Source organism: Apodemus sylvaticus, chromosome 1 (genome assembly GCF_947179515.1).
Source record: "Apodemus sylvaticus chromosome 1, mApoSyl1.1, whole genome shotgun sequence".
NCBI classification, from domain to species: Eukaryota; Metazoa; Chordata; class Mammalia; order Rodentia; family Muridae; genus Apodemus; species Apodemus sylvaticus.
This window is the reverse complement of record NC_067472.1, coordinates 123420686-123442222: the sequence shown is the minus strand read 5'-3', so window position 1 is coordinate 123442222 and position 21537 is coordinate 123420686.

The following is a 21537-nucleotide window of genomic DNA, read 5'->3' as shown; positions in this document are numbered from 1 at the left end:
TATATAATTAATCTTTAAAAAGGTGCCTGGACAAGACCCCTTAAGGCAAGGCACATAAAATTTGAATCCCAGACAGGCTATATAGTAACAGTCGGATGTACAAGCATATTTTTTACATCATCAAAAGGGTAATGGCTTAAAAATTAATTTTGTCTTTTTGTGCACATCAAATTATAAAGATTTGTTCTTGATGTCCTCAATTTCTTCCTCTACCACATAATGGTGTTAATCCTAGAAACCTTAATTAATTATTACAGATAAATGATACTCATATTTCTAATTTAGAAAATTAAAATATGTGCATATGACTAACGATTCATTTTTGGGCTTTCTAGTTGCAACTGCTCTTGCAAAAAGCAACTAGGAATGCTATGCTTATTTTCTATAATTACATAGTTATTGCCTATGTTATGATATATGCTTGATGTTCCAACTTGGATTAGAACAAACAATGGAACTAGCCATTTAATAAATAAAGGTGATTCACTTGAGATGTCTTTTACAATTTGATTCTTTGTTATCCTCAAAGACGAGGTAATATAAAACATTTTTAAAAAACAAAACAAAACAATATCTTCTTAAAAAAGAAAGAGAGAGAAAATTGTATCCCCATGCATATCATTTAAATTATGCTTGTATATTTTTAAGAAAAATTTAAAATTTGGATGCCAAGGAACTCCTTGCTGACTGTATATGGCATCCTATAACTAGGCATACTGATGCCTAGATGAAATGGAAGAATTCACTTATTGACATATGCCATGATCCTGATTTAATATTGGAGAAGAAGGCATGTCTATGTTTTTTCCACAGAATGCTGCAGAAGCATGCTAAGCTGCCAGAGTGATTGGTGTGGCATGCTGAAGATATGCTGACTATGGGCTTCCTGAGTGCTCAGACAATGGTAACATAAGAGCTATATTGGGTATATGTTCTTGACTTACTTTAATTGTCCAATGTCCCAGATTAGATAAATTGCCTTGCTTCAAGCTTTTAGACTTTGTGGGACAGAACATGGAGACTGTTAAACTAGCTTAGAAAAATTAATCTAAAGGAGGAGTTATAATGACTCTTCTCTTTCCTTTAATGTTATCAGCTGACTCAACCATAGACTGGTCTCGAAATAAATCCAATATTGGAGATTCCAATTATGAAGATGGCTAACAATCTTCTTCAGCCAGCTGAGTTAATTTAAAATATAGTCTCCACTTTTCCTAAGAAGTAACAGCATATCTCTTGATACACAAAGCTATCTCCCCCACCCCAGAGGCCAGGCTTTGTTTCTTTTGAGTTGCTAATTTGTAACTGAATTGGATACCTCAGGGACATCTGCAGACAAGTTAATCCTATTACACCTTTAACTCTTGACCTTGTTTGTTAAGCAGACTGGCTGTCTCCATCTACCCAGGCTTACCTGGATAGAAAGATCACGTGTCTGTTAAAGACACTTGCAAACTCCCGGCTTCAAAACTTACACAAGTGGATCTCCAAAAAGGGAGCCACATAGAACTCAGATCTATGTGTGTTTGTTTATGAGCAAACATGGCCACCAGTGAGAGGTGCAAGGCAAGGCACTGCATGGGGAGGTGAATTTCTGCCTCTGAGTTCCCATGAAGTACACCTAACTGCATAGGGGTTAATGTCGAGAGGCTGTCCGTCCTTAAAATAATAAGGGAGCTCATTACCCCTCCTCTGAAAAAGACATCATACAATATTTAAGAGGAATTACGGTCAATGCTTTCCATCCCTGGTTAAGGACCACCATCTTATGATGGATGTTTATCCACTTGTTTTCTACCTCCTCATTTTCAAATTAATAAAGATGGAGGAAATGTACAGAGCCATATTGGGGTATCATGCCACTTGGTAGAAACTTCACATTGATCAAGGTGAACTTCCTCTCCCAGACTTTGTTGAGCAGGGATTCCTGTGCTATTCAGGATCCTGCTCTACCTAGGGTGGAGTGCTCAGAGTGAGGGTGAAGTTCATTGTTCCTCCAGGTCTACGAATTCCTGAATTAAGCAGGTGACCACCCAGCTCCCTGAGCAGTGGAGCCAAGAACTGCCAGATGACTTCCCTGGAACTCAGTCCGGAGTCTGGGGGGAGGGGCTTGGCCAAACTGTTAAATGGTCTGACCTCTATTAAAGTTAGGGCCTCGATCGGTAAACTGTCGTCCTGGCCCTCCTTCTTTTCACTGGTTTCCCCATCCATCCCTCAGTTTCTTTTCCAGGAACCCAGTAGCTGCAGGCAGCTACAGAATACAACAGCAAGCACTTCACTGAACAGACTATGGAGATGGTGGCAGGGGCTTGCTGTGAATACAGAGGAAAAGGATGAGCCCACAGAGGGTGCTGCCTGTGGTGAAGGATATGACTTTACCTGAATCAGGTAGCTTACCTTAATGGGGCTGGTAGGCATAGCCACAGAGGCAAGGGTAATTGAAGGACCAAGCAGTCGCAGCTGTGGACAGAAGTCTATTGTTCAGCTAATCTACTTTACCTGGATGCATGAGTGAACTTCTGTTTCCTGCCAGGTCATAGGCAGATAGTCACAGTGCCCAGGATCTTCTATCTTTCATCACCTCTGGTGATAAGTCTGGTGTAATTCTCATAGGTCTGCCTTTATATGTTATTTGACCTTTATACCTTACTGCTTTTAATATTCTTTCTTTGTTTAGTATATTTGGGGTTTTGATCATTATGTGCCGAGAGGACTTTCTGGTCTAGTCTGTTTGGAGTTCTGTAGGCTTTTTGTATGTTCATGGGCATCTCTTTCTTTAGGTTATAGAAGTTTTCTTCTATAATTTTGTTGAAGATATTTACTGGCCCTTTAAGCTGGAAAATCTTTGCTCTCTTCTATACCTATAATCCTTAAGTTTGGTCTTCTCATTGTGTTCTGGATTTCCTAGACCTTTTCGGTTACAAGCTTTTTGCATTTTCTTTGACTGTTGAGTCAATGTTTTTTATGGTATTTTTCAGCACCTGAGATTTTTCTTCTGCCTCTTGTATTCTGTTGTTGATGCTTGCATCTGTGACTCCTGAATTCTTTCCAAGGTTTTTTATCTCCAGAGTTATCTCCCTTTGTGATTTCTTTGTTGTTTCTACTTCCATTTTTAGATCATGGATGGTTTTGTTCAGTTCATTCACCTTTTTGTGTTTCCTTGTAATTCTTTAAGGAATTTTTGTGTTTCCCCTTTAAGGGCTTCTACCTGTTGACCTATGTTTTCCTGTATTTCTTGAAGGGATTTTTGTGTTTTCTCTTTAAGGGCTTCTACCGGTTGACTCATGTTCTCCTGTATTTTTTTAAGGTAATTATTTATGTCCTTCTTGAAGTCCTCTTTCAGCAGCATGAGATGTGATTTTAAGTCCACCTCTTGCTATTCCAGTGTGTTGGGGTATCTGGGACTTGCTTTGGTGGGAGAACTGTGTTCTGATGTTGCCAAGGGGCGTTGGTTTATATTGGTAGGATTCTTGCACTTGCCTTTTGCTATCTGGTTATCTCTGGTGTTTGTTGGTCTTGCTGTCTCTGGCTGGAGCTTGTCCCTCTTGTGGGCCTGTAAGCCTGTGTCTGTACTCCTGGGAGACCAAGTCTCTTCTGGTATAGTCTGTGCACAGAAGGCTGTGGAACTTCCTGACTCCCTGGTGCAAATGGTGATTGAAAGGCTCTTGTCCCCTCTGCTCCACTGATTATATGCCCTGTGTGCTCCTAGCTGTTTCCCTCCAGAGAGATATTGGAGCAAAAGTAGAGCTCTCACCTCTGTAATTAGAAGTGAAAGCATTGCTGGGAGATCACTCTTTCCTGGTGGGTTGTGTACAGAAGGGTGGGGAGCTGCCTGGCTCCCAGGTCTAAAAACTCCATTAATAATATTTTAATGGTTTTGCATATCATATTGATTTCAAGAAACAGGCAAGAAATTGTGTGACAGATGACATTTGTATAATTAAATGTTAAAGACATTAGATGTTATAGTTATCTTCAATTACAAAAGAATTCTTCTTTCAGCTTTTTTTTTAAATTGGATATTTTATTTATTTAAATTTCAAATGTTATGCTCTTTCCCAGTTTTTCCTCTGTAAATGCAAATGCTCTATTCCATCCCCCTTTACTCTGCTTCTATGAGGGTGCTACTCAACCCACCCATCCACTCCTGCCTCACTAGGATTCCTCTATACTGGGGCATCATGCCTTCACAGAACCAAGGGCCTTCCCTCACTTTGATGTCAGATAAGGCTCCTTCAGGTCTTTCCCTAATTCCTCCACTGGGGTACCTCTGCTAAGTCTGAAGGTTAGCTGTTAGCATCTACACTTGTATTGTTAGGATCAGGCAAAGCCTCTTAGGAGACAGCTGCATCAGACTCCTGTCAACAAGCATGTCTTGGCATCAGCCATAGTGTCTGGGTTTGGTGTCTGCATGTGGGATGGATCCCCAGGTAGGGCAGTGTCTGGATGACCTTTCTTTCAGTCTCTGCTTCACTCTTTGTCCCTGTATTTCCTTTAGATAGGAACAATTTTGGGTTAAAATTTTGGAGATGGGTGGGTGGCCCCATCACTCAACTGGGCAAGGGGCATGACTGACTTCTGTTTATGGTCTCGACAGGTTCTCCCTCACCTTTGTGGGATATTTCAGTTAATGTCATACCCAGGGAGTCCTGGGAGGCTTTTGCTTTCCTGGCATCTGGGACTTTCTGGTTGCTACTCTGAGCTCCCCATTCCCCATTGCTACACACCTCTGTTCACTTTCCTGTCCCTCTGTACATCTCCTCCATCTCCTCCAATGCCTGATTCTGTCCCTCTTCCCTCTCCTCTCTTCCTTCCAAGTACTTCCCACCCTCTGCTTCCCTTGGTTATTTTGTTCTCCATTCTAAGTAGGAATGAGCATCCATTCATTGTTCTTCCTTCTTCTTGAGCTTCATTTTTTTTTTCCTGTGAAATGTATCTTGGACATTCCAAGCTTCTGGGCTAATATCCACTTATCAGAGATTGTAAAACATGTGTGTTCTTTTGTGACTGGGCTATTTCACTCAGGATGTAATTTTCTAGTTTCATCCATTTGCTTAAGAATTTTATGAATTCATTGTTTTTAATAGATGAGCAATATTCCATTGTGTAAATGTACCACATTTTCTGTATCCATTCTTCTGTTGAGGGATACATCGGTCCTTTCTAGCTTCTGGCTACTATAAATAAGGCTGCTATGAACATAGTGGAGCATGTGTCCTTATTACATGCTGGAGAATCTTCTGGGTATATGCCCAGGAGTGGTATAGCAGGGTCTTCTAGTAGTATTATGCCCAATTTTCTGAGGAACCGCCAAATTGATTTCCAGAGTTGTTGTATGAGCTTGCAATCCCACCAGCAGTGGAGGAGTCTTCCTCTTTCTCCCCATCCTCACCAGCATCTGCTGTAACCTGAGTTTCTTATTTTAGCCTTTCTGACTAGTATAAGGAACATATCCAGATGTTAGTAATGGCCTCTGGTTGAAGGATGGGGCCACCCACTCATCTCAAAAATTTCAAGTTCCTATCTAAAGGAAATGCAGGGACCAAGAGTGGATCAGAGACTGAAGGAAAAGGCCATCCTGAGAGTGCCCCACCTGAGGATCCATCACATATGCAGCCACCTAATCCAGACACTATTGCTAAAGCCAAAGAAGTATTTGCTGATAGGAACCTGATATAGTTGTCTCCTGAGAGGCTCTGCTAGAGCCTGACTAATAGAGATTCAGATGCTTTCAACCAACCATCTGACTGTGCATGGGGATCCCCATGGTGGAGTTATGGGAGGGACTAAAGGAGCTGAAGGGGTTTGCAACCCCATAGAAGAACAAAAATGTCAACCAACCAGAATCCCCAGAGCTCCCAGGGACTAAACCACCAGTAAAAAATGCACATAGAGGGAACCATGGCTCCAGCTGCATATGTGACAGAGGATGGCCTTATCTGACATCATTGGTAGAGGAGGCAGGATGAGGCAGGAGTGTGTGTCTCTGTGTGTGTGTCTGTGTGTGTGTGCACCCTCATAGAAGCAAGGGGGATGGGGGATGGGATAGGGGATTGGGAGAGAGGAAACCGGGAAGGAAAATAACATTTGAAATGTAAATAAATAAAATGATCAATAAAAAACAGAACTCTGTGATCTTTAAAATATTAGATTTAAGGTCATTTTTCCTCCTTCATATGTGTTAGGATTTCCAGGGGTTGCTGTATTGGTATAGCTGCACTTTGAAGGTGTCATAGTGCCCTGGATCTTCTTGATTTTGTGCTATTGAGAGTCTTTAAATTTTTGGATGGTTTCCAGGATACTCTTGTTGTAGTAGGTACTGAGAAGGGGATGGCCCTTGGTGATCCTGGTTTGGTAGTCCTTTTATAGATATCCTTGGGATGTGGTTCCTGATATACAGTTCTGTATGGTTCAGGAGCCTCGGGTCCTATGAAGGTGAAAAAGAGATAACAGGAGAATGGACATCCCCCTGGGTTGGCAGGGCAACTTGGCTTGTTCCAGAGGGCTCAGAGAACAGAGTAGACGTGTGGGGGAAGGGAAGCTTACCTGTAGGGTTCAGAAGTCTGATAGAGCTGGAGAAGAGTCAGCAAGAGAATGGAGGTCCCCCTGGGATAGCAGGCTCCTCAGGGCCAAATATACAATCTTTAACTGGACTCCTAATGGTTCATTAAATTTATCGAGATATATGGTACATAGGCAAACAGATATAAGACAAAGAGAAAGAGAAAGAAGTCTGCAATTACTGAAATCAGGTTAATGCTATATTGTTTCTACTTTTCTATGACTTTTCAACTGAAAAAGAATAATAAAAAACACAAACATTGAAGTAATGTTGGATATTGTTTTGCTCTATTGTGTATTATTGGCCTCTTTGTCAAACATCATATAACTATAGGAGTGTGTGCTTTTATCAGAATATATATATTCATATTGATATGCTCCAGCATAGAGGATTTTTATGGTGTTGAGGGAGGAAAGGCTGGGTGTGTGAGGAACACCCTCAGAGAAGCAGGGTGGAGGGGCTATGAAATAGGAGATTTGGGGAGGGGAAACCAGGAAGGGAGATAATATTTGAAATGTAAATAAGTAAAATAACTAATAAAAAAGAGATCTCTATAATCTTTAAAAGATTATATATATTATGTATATTATATATAATTATATATTATGTATATCATATAATCCAACTTTATTACATTTCTACTAGGTAGAAATGGTTGTTTTAGAAACAAACATGAGGTATTTGATGATTCTGAAATCCTTTTTAGTTCATTTTAATATTTACATTATAAAAATGTGTGAAGTTAATAGAAAACATCTCTATATCTTCTATTCAAATATTTATGTAGCTGACACATCAGATCATAAATTTAAATGTAGCCGTTAATATTTACTGACATCCAATTCAGACTGGAGTACACATGAGACCAACTCAAAACAATTTGTGAAAATGTAAAAAAGTCCAATAACAACAGCACACAATTTTTTCAAAGTGCTACTGCTTGAAAAATGATCACATACTGTCCAATACATACAGAAACAATGAACTGTTTATAGAATGAGTATCCTATTCTATATATGGTAGCTGTAAAATACTTATCACCAATAAAAAACAACAGAAGAGAGACATAAGACATAGAAGGCATACAAGATTCTATAAATAAAATTCAATAGAGAAATTTGCCAAACATTGCATATGTCAATGACTATGCCCAAAGTTTCAAAATGCAAGTCACAATTCGGTGATGCTAAATTTAAATTATTTACTTGCTTCAAGACTATGATGGAAAAAAGATTAGGGGAGAGAGCTGGTTTCCCAGGAATGCTGACATACTTGTGAGCATAGGTAAGACCACCATTTTGCTTGGAGGGACATACCTGGAGCCCTCAGGACACAGAAAGTGAGGAACAGCCTGGGACAGAATCCTGGTTTCCATCTGTGCCAGGAGCTGACCCTGTGTCACAGATTTCCATACCCAAATTCCTTCCAAAGAGAACTGGTCTCCTAGGAGTGCTGAAATACAGGCTTACAGGAGGGAGAGGCCACAGTCAGAGAGATCAAGACCAGCTAACACAAGAGATAACCAGATGCTGAGAGGTAAATGCAAGAATATAAGCAATAGAAACCAAGGCTACTTGGCATCATCTGAAACCAGTTCTCCCACAACAGCAAGCCCTGAATATCCCAACACAATGGAAAAGCAAGACTGATTTAAAATTACAGTTCATGATGATGACAGAGGACTTTAAGAATGTCATAAATAACTCCCTTAAAGACATACAGGAAGACACAGATAAGTAGGTAGAAGCCATGAAAGGAAAAATACAAAAATTTTAAAAAATATTACAGGAAAACACATCCAAAAAGGTGAAGGAATTGAACAAAAAACATCCAGGATTTAAAAATGGAAATAGAAACAATAAAGAAATCACAAAGGGTGACAACCCTGGAGATAGAAAAAAATAAGAAAGAGATCAGAACTCATAGATGCAAGCATCACCAATAGAATACAAGAGATAGAAGGGAGAATCTCAGGTACAAAAGAATTCGTAGAAAACATTGACTCAACAGTAAAAGAAAACGCAAAATGTGAAAAGCTCCTAAGCAAAAACATCCAGGAAAACCAGGACAAAGAATAAACCAAAGACCAAACCTAAGGATAATAGGTATAGAAGAGATAGAAAATTCCCAGCTTAAAGAGCCAGTAAATATCTAAACCCAAATTATAGAAGAAAACTTCCCTAACCTAAAGAAAGAGATGCACATAAACATATGAGAAGCCTACAGAACTCCAAATAGATAGGGCCAGAGAAGAAATTCCTCTTGGCATATAATAGTCAAAACACCAAATACACAAAACAAAGAAAGAATATTAAAAGCAGTAAATAAAAATGGTCAAGTAACATATAAAGACAGATCTACCAGAATTACACCATATTTCTCACCAGAGACTAAGAAAGCTAGAAAATTCTGGGCATGTGTCATATGGATCCTAAGAGAATAGAAATGCCAGCCTGGGCTCCTGTACCCAACAAAACTATAATTAACATAGATGGAGAAAACAAGGTATTCTATGAAAAAAAGCAATTTTACACAAATCCAGCCCTACAAAGGATTATAGAGGGCAAATGCAAACACAAGGAGGGAAGCTACACCCTAGGAAAACCAAGAAAGTATTCTTCTTTCAATAAACCCAAAAGAAGATAGTCACACAAACATAATTTCACCTCTAACAACAAAAATAACAGGAATCATCAATCTGTCCCTTAATGTCTCTTAACATCAATGGATTAAATTCTCCAATAAAAAAAGATGTAAACTAACAGATGGGATACATAAATAGGACCCAACATTTTGCTGCATACAGGAAACATAACTCAGTGAGAAAGACAGACACTACCTCAGAGTAAAAGGCTGGGAATTTTTTTCCAAGCAAATGGTCCCAAGAAACAAGCTGGAGTAGACATTCTAATATTGAAATATTGTTCTAGAGCTTCCAAGTGCACTGTCAAGCTGTTAGTGTAAGCTCTCTCCATTCTTTTTTTTTTTTTTTTTTTTTTTTTTGAGGCACTCAGAGCTATGAGTTTTCCTCTTAGCAATGCTTTCATTGTGTTCCATAAATTTTGGTATGATGTGTCTTCATTTTCATTAAATTCTAAAAAGTCTTTAATTTCTTTATTTCTTCTTTGACCAAACTATCGTTGAGAAAAGCATTGTTCAAATGCCCCTTGTGTATGTGTATTTTCCATTGTTTTTGTTTGAGCTTAAGACCAGCCTTAAGCTGTGGTGATCTGATATGGTACATGGAATAATTTCAATATTTCTGTATCTGTTGAGACCTGTTTTGTGACCAACTATATGGTTAATTTTGACTTTCAACCAAAAGTTATCAAAAAAGATAAGGAAGGACACTTCATACACATCAAAGGAAAAACTCCTAAGATGAACTCTCAATTCTGAACATCTATGGTCCATATGCAAGGGTACCAACATACATAAAAGGAACTTTACTAAACTTCAAACCACACATTGCACCCCACACAAAAATAGTGGGAGATTTCAACACACCACTCTCACCAACTGATAGATCATAGAAACAGAAACTAAACAGAGACCCAGTGAAACTAACAGAAGTTATGAACCAAATGGTTTTAACAGATATCTATAGAACATTTCATCCTGAAAAAGAATATACCTTCTTCTCAGCACCTTGTGGTTTCTCCAAAACTGATCATATAATTGGTCACAAAAAAGGCTTCAACAGATACAAGAAGATTGAAAATAACCCCATGCATACTATCACAACACAGCTAAGACTGGTCTTCAATAACAACAATAACAACAACAACAACAACAACAACAGGAGCCACATACACATGGAAGCTGAACAATATTTTACTCAATGATAATTTGGTCAAGGAAGAAATAAAGAAAGAAATTAAAGAATTTTTAGAATTCAATGAAAATGATTCCACAACAGATCCAAACTTACGGGACACAAGGAAAGCAATGCTAAGAGGAAAACTCATAACTCTGAGTGTCTCCTAAAAGAAACTGGATAGAGCTCATAGTAGCAGCTTGACAGCACACCTGAAAGCTCTAGAATAAAAAGAAGCAAATACATCCAAGAGGAGTAGAGGGCAGGACATAATCTAACTCAGGGTTGAAATCAGCCAAGTAGAAACAAAAAGAACTATACAAAGAATCAACAAAGGAGCTAGTTCTTTGAGAAAATCAACAGGAGAGATAACCCTTAGTCAGATTAATCAGAGGGCACAAAAAGAGTATCCAAATTAACAAAATCAGAAATGAAAAGGGAGATATAACAACAGAATCTGAGGAAATTAAAAAGTCATCAGATCCTACTATGAAAGCCTATACTCAACAAAACTGGAAAATCTGGATGAAATGGGCAATGTTCTAGACAGATACCAGGTACCAAAGTTAAATCAGGATCAGGTAAACCATCTAAACAGTCCCATAACCCCTAATGAAATAGAAGTAGTCATTAATTGTCTCCCATCCCTAAAAAAACTAAAACTAAAAATAAATGCCTAGGACCAGATGGGTTTAGTACAGAATTTTGCCAGACCTTTAAATAAGAGCTAATACCAAACTCTTCATACTGTTCCACAAAATAGAAACAGAAGGGACACTACCCAATTTATTCTATGAAGCCATAGTTGCACTGATATCAAAACCACACAAATATCAAAGAGAACTTCAGACCAATTTCTCTTATTATGCAAAGATACTCAATAAAATTCCCACAAACCGAATCCAAGAACACATCAAAATGATCATCCATCATGATCAAGAAGGCTTCATCCTAGGGATGAAGGGATGATTCAATATACAGAAATTTATCAATGTAATCTACTAAATAAACAAATTCAAAGAAAAAACCCAAATGATCATTTTATTAGTTGCTGAGAAATCATTATACAAAGTTCAACACCCCTTTCATGTTAAAAGTCTTGGAAAGATCCGGAATTCAAGGCTCATACCTAAACATAGTAAAAGCAATATACATCAGATCAGTAGCCAGTATCAAACAAAATTGAGAGAAACTTGTAGCAATACAACTAAAATCGGGGACTAGACAGGTTGTCAACTCTCTCCCTGTCTATTCAATATAGTACTTGAAGTTCTAGCTAGAGGAATTAGACAACAAAAGGAAGTAAAAAAGATACAATTTGGAAAGGAAGAAGTCAAAATATAACTATTTGCAATGATATGATAATATAATTAAGAGACCCCAAAAATTCCACTGGAACTCCTAGAGCTGATACACTACTTCAGCAATGTGGCTGGATATAATTTTTTTCTACATTCTTTGTTTACATTCCAAATGATTTCCCCTTTCCTGGTTCCTCCCTCCCCATAAGTCCCCTAAGTCCTCTTCCCTCTGCCCATTCCTCAATCAACCTTCTCCCAATTCTCTGCCATGGTAATCCTCTACATTGTTGCATCAAGCTTTTCCAGGCCCAGGGCCCTCTCCTTCCTTCTTCTTGAGAATCATTTGATTTGTTAATTGTGTCTTGGGTATTCAAAGCTTCTGGGCTAATATCCACTTATCAGTGACTGTATTCCATGTGTATTCTTTTGTGATTAGGTTACCTAATTTAGGATGATATTTTCCAGTTCCAACCATCTGCCTAAGAATTTCATGAATTCATTGTTTTTAATTGCTGAGTAGTATTCCATTGTGTAAATATACCACATTTTCTGTATCTACTCCTCCATTGAGGGACATCTGGGTTCTTTCCTGATTTTGACTATTATAAATAAGGCTTCTATGAACATAGAAGGACACATAGTGGAGCATGTGTCCTTATTGCATGCCGGGGAATCCTCTGGGTATATGCCCAGGAGTGGTATAACAGGGTCCTCCGGAAGTGTCATGCCCAGTTTTCTGAGGAACCGCCAGACTGATTACCCGAGTGGTTTTACCAGCTTGCAGTCCCACCAGCAGTGGAGGAGTGTTCCTCTTTCTCCACATCCTCACCAGCACCTGCTGTCTCCCGAGTTTTTAATCTTAGTCATTCTGACTGGTGTGAGGTGAAATCTCAGGATTGTTTTGTTTTGCATTTCCCTAATGATTAATGATGTTGAACATTTCTTAAGTTGCTTCTCAGCCATTCAAAATTCTTCAGGTGAAAATTCCTTGTTTAGCTCTATATCCCATTTTTTAATAGGGTTATTTGGCTCTCTGGAGTCTAACTTCTTGAGTTCTTTGTATATATTGAATATTAGCCCACTGTTGGATATAGGGCTGTTGAAGATCTTTTCCCAATTTGTTGGTTGCCATTTTGTCCTTTTGACAGTGTCCTTTGCCTTAGAGAAACTTTGTAATTTTATGAGGTCCCATTTGTCAATTCTTGATTTTAGAGCATAAGCTATTGGTGTTCTGTTCAGGAACTTTTCCCCTGTGCCCATGTCTTCGAGGTTCTTGCCCAGTTTCTTTTAGTTTCTATTAGTTTCAGTGTGTCTGGTTTTATGTGGAGGTCCTTGATCCACTTGGAGTTGAGCTTAGTATAAGGAGATAAGAATGGATTGATTTGCATTCTTCTACATGCTGACCTCCAGTTGAACCAGCACCATTTACTAAAAAGGCTATCTTTTTTTTCACTGGATGGTTTTAGCTCCTTTGTTGAAGTTCAATTGACCATAAGTGTGTGGGTTCATTTTTGGGTCTTCAATTCTATTTCATTGATCGATCTGCCTGTCACTGTACCAATACCATGCAGTTCTTTTTAATTTTTTTTATTTTTTCGAGACAGGGTTTCTCTGTATTGCCCTGGCTGTCCTGGAACTCACTCTGCAGACCAGGCTGGCCTCAAACTCAGAAATCCACCCACCTCTGCCTCCCAAGTGCTGAGATTAAAGGCGTGCACCACTATTGCCCAGCTAACCATGCAGTTTTTAACACAATTGCTCTGTAATACTGCTTGAGGCCTGTAATACTGATTCCCTTAGAAGTTCTTTTACTGTTGAGAATAGTTTTAGCTATCCTGGGATTTTTTTCGTTAATCCAGATGAATTTGAGAATTACTCTTTCTAACTCTATAATGAACTGATTTGGGATTTTGATGGGGATTGCATTGAATCTGTATATTGCTTTTTGGCACTTGGAAAGGGTCCCCGCAGCATCTGCCATCTCTGCTCCCAGAAAAACCAGGCAGGCAACACATCGTACACAGAGACAACTTGAGTATATCATTGCTTGGGGCAAGGTACACCAGAGCTCCAACAGTACCCAAGAGTAGGGCAGCCCATCAGCAATCTGTGCCAGGGGAAACTGAGACATCCAGAGGTGCAGAAATAGCCTTATAGGCTCACAGGAGGTTCAAACACCAGCCAGTGACAACAGGACCAACTAACGCCAGAGATAAAAAGATGGCAAAAGGCAATCTTGTTACTAGGAACATAACTAACAGAAATCAAGGCAATATTGCAGCATCTGAACCCAATTCTCTGACAACAGCAAGTCCTGGATACCCCAACACACAAGAAAAACAAGATCTAGATTTAAAATCTCATATCATGATGCTATTAGAGGATTACAAGAAGGACATAAATGAATCTCTTAAAGAAATACAGGGGAACATAATCAAAACGTAGAATCCCTTAAAAAGGAAACACAAAAATCATTTAAAGAAATTCAGGAGAATATGGGTCAACAGATAGAAGCCAATAAAGAGGAAATGCAAAAATCACTTAAAGAAATACAGGAGAGGGCGGTAGCAGTGGCTGGTCCAGCTGAAGGGCCATCAGCGGTGGAACCAAGGCGACACAGGGTCCAGTTAGGCCCTGCGCCCACGACCACTGACCTTCGCTGACCAGCCGGGCGGCAAGCAGCTGCGGTTCTGCGGAGCCTTTCGCTGCACGGAAGCCACTTCAGAACTCGGCTTCCCGCCAGTCAGGAGAGACTCACCTCCATCTTGATTCCGGGCTCCAGAGATCGGACAGACTGAGGTACACAAACATAATCCTAGGCCCAACACCGCAGGGGTCTGAGCCAGACGGGCGTTGGCCTGCACCCAGGCCCTGGGCTGTTCGAGTGGCCATCGGGGCGCCAACCCAGCCAGGAGGTTTTTTTTGCCCCGGCCGGCGCACGCGCCGCCATTTTGCCTACAGGAGCCAGAGTGCTCAGGAGGGCAGAGACTGCTAACAAGCGTATCCTGAGGCTAACAAAACGGGGGTCTAGACCCCAAAAGGCACAGGACTGACCCCAAGAACTGGGCGGCTTGGTGGGCCATCTGTGTGTCAACCTGCCCAGAAGGTTATTAGCACAACAGACTCTCCCGGTGCTTTCGGGGAGCGCGGACCCGCACGCCCGCCATCCGGGTCACCTGGCGGACCCAAATAACAGTCATAGCCCTAGGGGAACTTTGCTCGGACCTTGGCCTCCCAGGCGTTTGCCTGGACTCAGGGCCCGGACGACAAGGCTAACCTAGTGTGCGCCAGCCCGGTTGGGGAAATCGGCTGCCCAGCGGAGTGAGCAGAACACAGGGGAGGTCACAGCAACATACACCTTCGGAGTTCCCTGGGGGTGCACACGGGTTCCATCTGGCCCACAGACACAATCTGGGGCAAGGCCTCAGGCAGAAGCCCTCAGGTCAACTCTCTCCACTTCAGATCAGCCTGGGTGGCCGCCACATCTCCAGGTCCCTCAAGAGGCTAGTGGGGGCTTCCGGGCGGCCAGCTGGGAGAAGTCGGTGTGCTCCAATAAATCCTGCGGGCCCCAGCGGGAGCCTTCAGGTGCCTGCTTCGGGATCTGAACAGCCTGGACAACAGCACCCTGTCTACAGGCAGTGCAGAGTGTAAGCTGTGCACCAGAGGCCAACGGGGAAGGGGCAGCTTGCACTGGTGAGTCCAGCACTGACAAGACCAAGTAACACCAGTGAGAGCTAGATGGCAAAAGGCAAACGCAGGAACGTCACTAACAGAAATCAAGGCAATATGGCAACATCTGAACCAAATTCTCCTCTACCAGCAAGTCCTGGATACCCAATCACACCAGTAAAACAAGATTTGGATTTAAAATCACTGGTCATGATGCTGGTACAGGAACACATGAAGGACATTCAGGAGAAAATGGATCAAAAGTTAGAAGCCCTTGCAAGGGAAACACAAAAATCATTGAAAGAAATCCAGGAGAATACAAAAGCCAACAAGGAGGAAATGCAAAAAACACTTAAAGAAATACAGGAGAACTTTGGTCAACAGGCTGAGGTCATGAAAGATGAAACACAAAAATCTCTTAAAGAAATACAGGAGAACTTTGGTCAACAGGCTGAGGTCATGAAAGAAAAAACACAAAAATCTCTTAAAGAATTACAGGAAAGCACAAACAAGCAAGTGAAGGAGCTAAGCAAAACCATCCAGGATCTAAAAACAGAAGTAGAAACAACTAAGAAAACTCAAAAGGAGACAACTTTGGAGATAGAAAGCCTTGGGAAGAAATCAGGGGACAGAGATGCAAATATCAACAACAGAATACAAGAAATAGAAGAAAGAATCTCAGATGCTGAAGATTCCATAGAAACCATGGACTCAACAGTTAAAGAAAATACAAAATGCCAAAAGCTTGTAACCCAAAATATCCAGGAAATCCAGGACACAATGAGAAGACCAAACCTAAGGATTATAGGCATAGATGAGAGTGAAGATTTACAACTTAAAGGGCCAGCAAATATCTTCAATAAAATTATGGAAGAAAACTTCCCTAACCTAAAGAGAGAGATGCCCATGAATATACAAGAAACCTACAGAACTCCAAACAGACTGGACCAGAACAGAAATACTTCCCATCACATAATAATCAAAACACCAAATGTTCTAAACAAAGAAAGAATATTAAAGGCAGTAAGAGAAAAAGGCCAAGTAACATATAAAGGAAGACCTATCAGAATCACAGCAGACTTTTCACCTGAGACTATGAAGGCTAGAAGGTCCTGGGCAGATCTCATGCAGACTCTAAGAGAACACAAATGCCAACCAAAACTACTATATCCAGCAAAACTCTCAATCACCATAGATGGAGAAACTAAGATATTTCACGACAAAACCAAGTTCACCCAATATCTATCCACAAACCCAGCCCTAAAAAGGATAATAGGAGGACAACACCAATACAAGGAGGGAAACTTCACCCTGAAAAAAGCAAGATAGTAACCTTTCATCAAACCCAAAAGAAGTTAAGCAATCAAATTTAAAAAATAACGTCAAAAATGATAGGAAGTAACAATCACTATTCCTTAATATCTCTTAACATCAATGGACTCAATGCCCCAATAAAAAGACACAGACTAACTGACTGGATACGTAAACAGGACCCTACATTTTGCTGCTTACAGGAAACACACCTCAGGGTCAAAGACAAACACTACCTTAGAGTAAAAGGCTGGAAGACAATTTTACAAGCAAATGGTCTCAGGAAACAAGCTGGAGTAGCCATTTTAATATCAGATAAAATTGACTTTCAACCCAAAGTCATCAAAAGAGACTCTGAGGGACACTTCTTGCTGGTCAAAGGAAAAATACAACAAGAAGAACTCTCAATCCTGAACATCTATGCTCCAAATGCAAGGGCACCCTCTTTCATAAAAGAAACTTTATTAAAACTCAAAGCACACATTGCACCTAACACAATAATTGTGGGTGACTTCAACACTGCACTTTCCTCAATGGACCGATCAGGAAAACAGAAACTAAACAAGGACACAATGAAACTAATTGAAGCTTTGGACCAATTAGATTTAACTGATATATATATAGAACATTCTATCCTAAAACAAAAGAATATACCTTTTTTTCAGCACCTCATGGTACCTTCTCCAAAATCGACCATATAATTGGTCACAAGACAGACCTCAACAAATATAAGAAGATAGAACTAATCCCATGCCTCCTATCTGATCACTATGGAATAAAAGTGGTCTTCAATAGCAACAGAAACAACAGAAAACCCACATACACGTGGAAATTGAACAATACTCTACTCAATGATACCTTGGTCAAGGAAGAAATAAAGAAAGAAATTAAAGACTTTTTAGAACACAATGAAAATGAAAACACAACATACCCAAATCTATGGGACACAATGAAAGCAGTGCTAAGAGGAAAACTCATAGCCCTGAGTGCCTCCAAAAAGAAAATGGAGAGAGCATACATTACCAACTTAATGACACACCTGAAAGCCCTAGAACAAAAAGAAGCTATTTCACCCAGGAGGAGTAGAAGGCAGGGAATCATCAAACTCAGGGCAGAAATCAATCAAGTAGAAACAAAGAGAACCATACAAAAAATCAACAAAACCAGGAGCTGGTTCTTTGAGAAAATCAACAAGATAGATAAACCCTTAGCCAGACTGACCAAAGGGCACAGAGAAAGTATCCAAATTAACAAACTTAGAAATGAAAAGGGAGACATAACAACGGAAACTGAGGAAATCCAAAAAATCATCAGATCCTACTACAAGAGCCTGTACTCAACACAACTGGAGAATCTGGAGGAAATGGACAATTTCCTTGACAGATACCAAATACCAAAATTAAATCAGGACCAACTAGACCATCTGAACAGTCCCATAAAGCCTAAAGAAATAGAAGGAGTCATAGAAAGTCTTCCAACCAAAAAAAGCACAGGACCAGATGGTTTCAGTGCAGAATTCTACCAGACCTTCAAAGAAGAGTTAACACCAATACTCTTCAAACTATTCCACAAAATAGAAACAGAAGGAACAATTCCCAATTCCTTCTACGAAGCCACAATTACGCTGATACCAAAGCCACACAAAGATCCAACAAAGAAAGAGAACTTCAGACCAATTTCCCTTATGAACATCGATGCAAAAATACTCAATAAAATTCTTGCCAACCGAATCCAAGAACACATCAAAACGATCATCCACCATGATCAAGTAGGCTTTATCCCGGGAATGCAGGGTTGGTTCAATATACGGAAATCCATCAATAAAATCCACTACATAAACAAACTCAAAGAACAAGACCACATGGTCATTTCATTGGATGCTGAAAAAGCATTTGACAAAGTTCAGCATCCTTTCATGCTTAAAGTCTTGGAGAGAACAGGAATTCAAGGCCCATACCTAAACATAGTAAAAGCAATATACAGCAAACCGGTAGCCAGCATCAAACTAAACGGAGAGAGACTTGAAGCAATCCCACTGAAATCAGGGACCAGACAAGGCTGCCCCCTTTCTCCTTATCTTTTCAATATTGTACTTGAGGTACTAGCTCGGGCAATTCGACAACATAAGGAGGTCAAGGGAATACAGATTGGAAAGGAGGAAGTCAAACTATCATTATTTGCAGACGACATGATCGTCTACCTAAGTGACCCAAAGAACTCCACTAGAGAGCTCCTACAGCTGATAAACAACTTCAGCAAAGTGGCAGGTTACAAAATCAACTCAAGCAAATCAGTGGCCTTCCTATACTCAAAGGATAAGCAGGCTGAGAAAGAAATTAGGGAAATGACCCCCTTCACAATAGCCACAAACAGTATAAAGTATCTTGGGGTGACTCTTACCAAACATGCGAAAGATCTGTATGACAAGAACTTCAAGACTCTGAAGAAGGAAATGGAAGAAGACCTCAAAAAATGGGAAAACCTCCCATGCTCATGGATCGGTAGAATCAATATAGTTAAAATGGCCATTTTGCCTAAAGCACTATACAGATTCAATGCAATACCCATCAAAATCCCAACTCAATTCTTCACAGAGTTAGAAAGAGCAATTATCAAATTCATCTGGAACAACAAAAAACCCAGGATAGCTAAAACTATTTTCAGCAACAAAAGAAAATCTGGGGGAATCAGTATCCCTGACCTCAGGCAATACTACAGAGCAATAGTGTTAAAAACTGCATGGTATTGGTACAGTGACAGGCAGGAGGATCAATGGAACAGGATTGAAGATCCAGAAATGAACCCACACACCTATGGCCACTTGATCCTCGACAAAGAGGCTGAAAACATCCAATGGAAAAAAGATAGCCTTTTCAACAAATGGTGCTGGTTCAACTGGAAGTCAGCATGCAGAAGAATGCGAATTGATCCATCCTTGTCTCCTTGTACTAAGCTCAAATCCAAATGGATCAAGGACCTCCACATAAAGCCAGACACTCTGAAGCTAATAGAAAAGAAACTGGGTAAGACCCTTGAGGACATCGGTACAGGGAGAAAGTTTCTGAACAGAACACCAATAGCGTATGCCCTAAGAGCAAGAATTGACAAATGGGACCTCATAAGGTTACAGAGTTTCTGTAAGGCAAAGGACACCATCAAGAGGACAGATCGGCAACCAACAAATTGGGAAAAGATCTTCACCAATCCTACATCAGATAGAGGGCTAATATCCAATATATATAAAGAACTCAAGAAGTTAGACTCCAGAAAACCCGAACAACCCTATTAAAAAATGGGGTACAGAGTTAAACAAAGAATTCTCACCTGAAGAACTTCGGATGGCGGAGAAGCATCTTAAAAAATGCTCAACTTCATTAGTCATTAGGGAAATGCAAATCAAAACAACCCTAAGATTTCATCTTACACCAGTCAGAATGGCTAAGATTAAAAATTCAGGAGACAGCAGGTGTTGGAGAGGGTGTGGAGAAAGAGGAACACTCCTCCACTGCTGGTGGGGTTGCAAATTGGTACAACCACTCTGGAAATCAGTCTGGCGGTTCCTCCGAAAACTGGGCACCTCACTTCCAGAAGATCCTGCTATACCACTCCTGGGCATATACCCAGAGGATTCCCCACCATGTAATAAGGATACATGCTCTACTATGTTCATAGCAGCCCTATTTATAATTGCCAGATGCTGGAAAGAACCCAGGTATCCCTCAACAGAAGAGTGGATACAAAAAATGTGGTATATCTACACAATGGAGTACTATTCAGCCATTAGAAACAATGAATTCATGAAATTCTTAGGCAAATGGATGGAGCTAGAGAACATCATACTAAGTGAGGTAACCCAGACTCAAAAGGTGAATCATGGTATGCACTCACTAATAAGTGGTTATTAACCTAGAAAACTGGAATACCCAAAACATAATCCACACATCAAATGAGATACAAGAAGAAAGCAGGAGTGGTCCCTGGTTCTGGAAAGACTCAGTGAAACAGTATTTGGCAAAACCAGAACGGGGAACTGGGAAGGGGTGGGAGGGAGGACAGGGGTAGAGAAGGGGGCTTACGGGACTTTCGGGGAGTGGGGGGGGCTAGAAAAGGGGAAATCATTTGAAATGTAAATAAATTATATCGAAGAAAAAAAAAGAAAATTAAGGAAAAATTATATACACATATGTATATATACAAAGGAGTGATATATATATATATATATATATATATATATATATATATGCATTAGACAATCAGAGGTAAAATAAAATTTATTAAATTATTAAAAAAAAAGAAATACAGGAGAACTTGCATTAACAGACAGAAGGCATAAAAGAGGAAGCACAAAAATCTCTTAAAGAATTACAGGAAAACACCAACAAACAAGTGAAGGAACTGTGCAAAACCATCCAGGATTTAAAACAGAAGTAGAAAAAACTAATAAATCACAAAGGGAGACAACTTTGGAGATAGAAAACCTTGGGAAGAAATCAGGGGTCATAGATGCAAATATCAACAATAGAATATAAGAGATAGAAGAAAGAATCTCAGATTCCGAAGATACCATAGAAAGTGTAGACTAGACTCAACAGTCAAAGAAAATGCAAATGCAAAAAGCTTGAAACCCAAAACATCCAGGAAATCCAGGACACAATGAAAAGACCAAACCTAAGGATTATAGGTATAGATGAGAGTGAAGATTTACAACTTAAAGGGCCAGCAAATTCTTCAACAAAATTATAGAAGAAAACTTCCCTAACCTAAAGAGAGAAATGCCCATGAACATACAAGAAGCCTACAGAACTCCAAACAGACTGGACCAGAACTGAAATACCTCCCATCACATAATCAAAACCCCAAATGTTCTAAACAAAGAA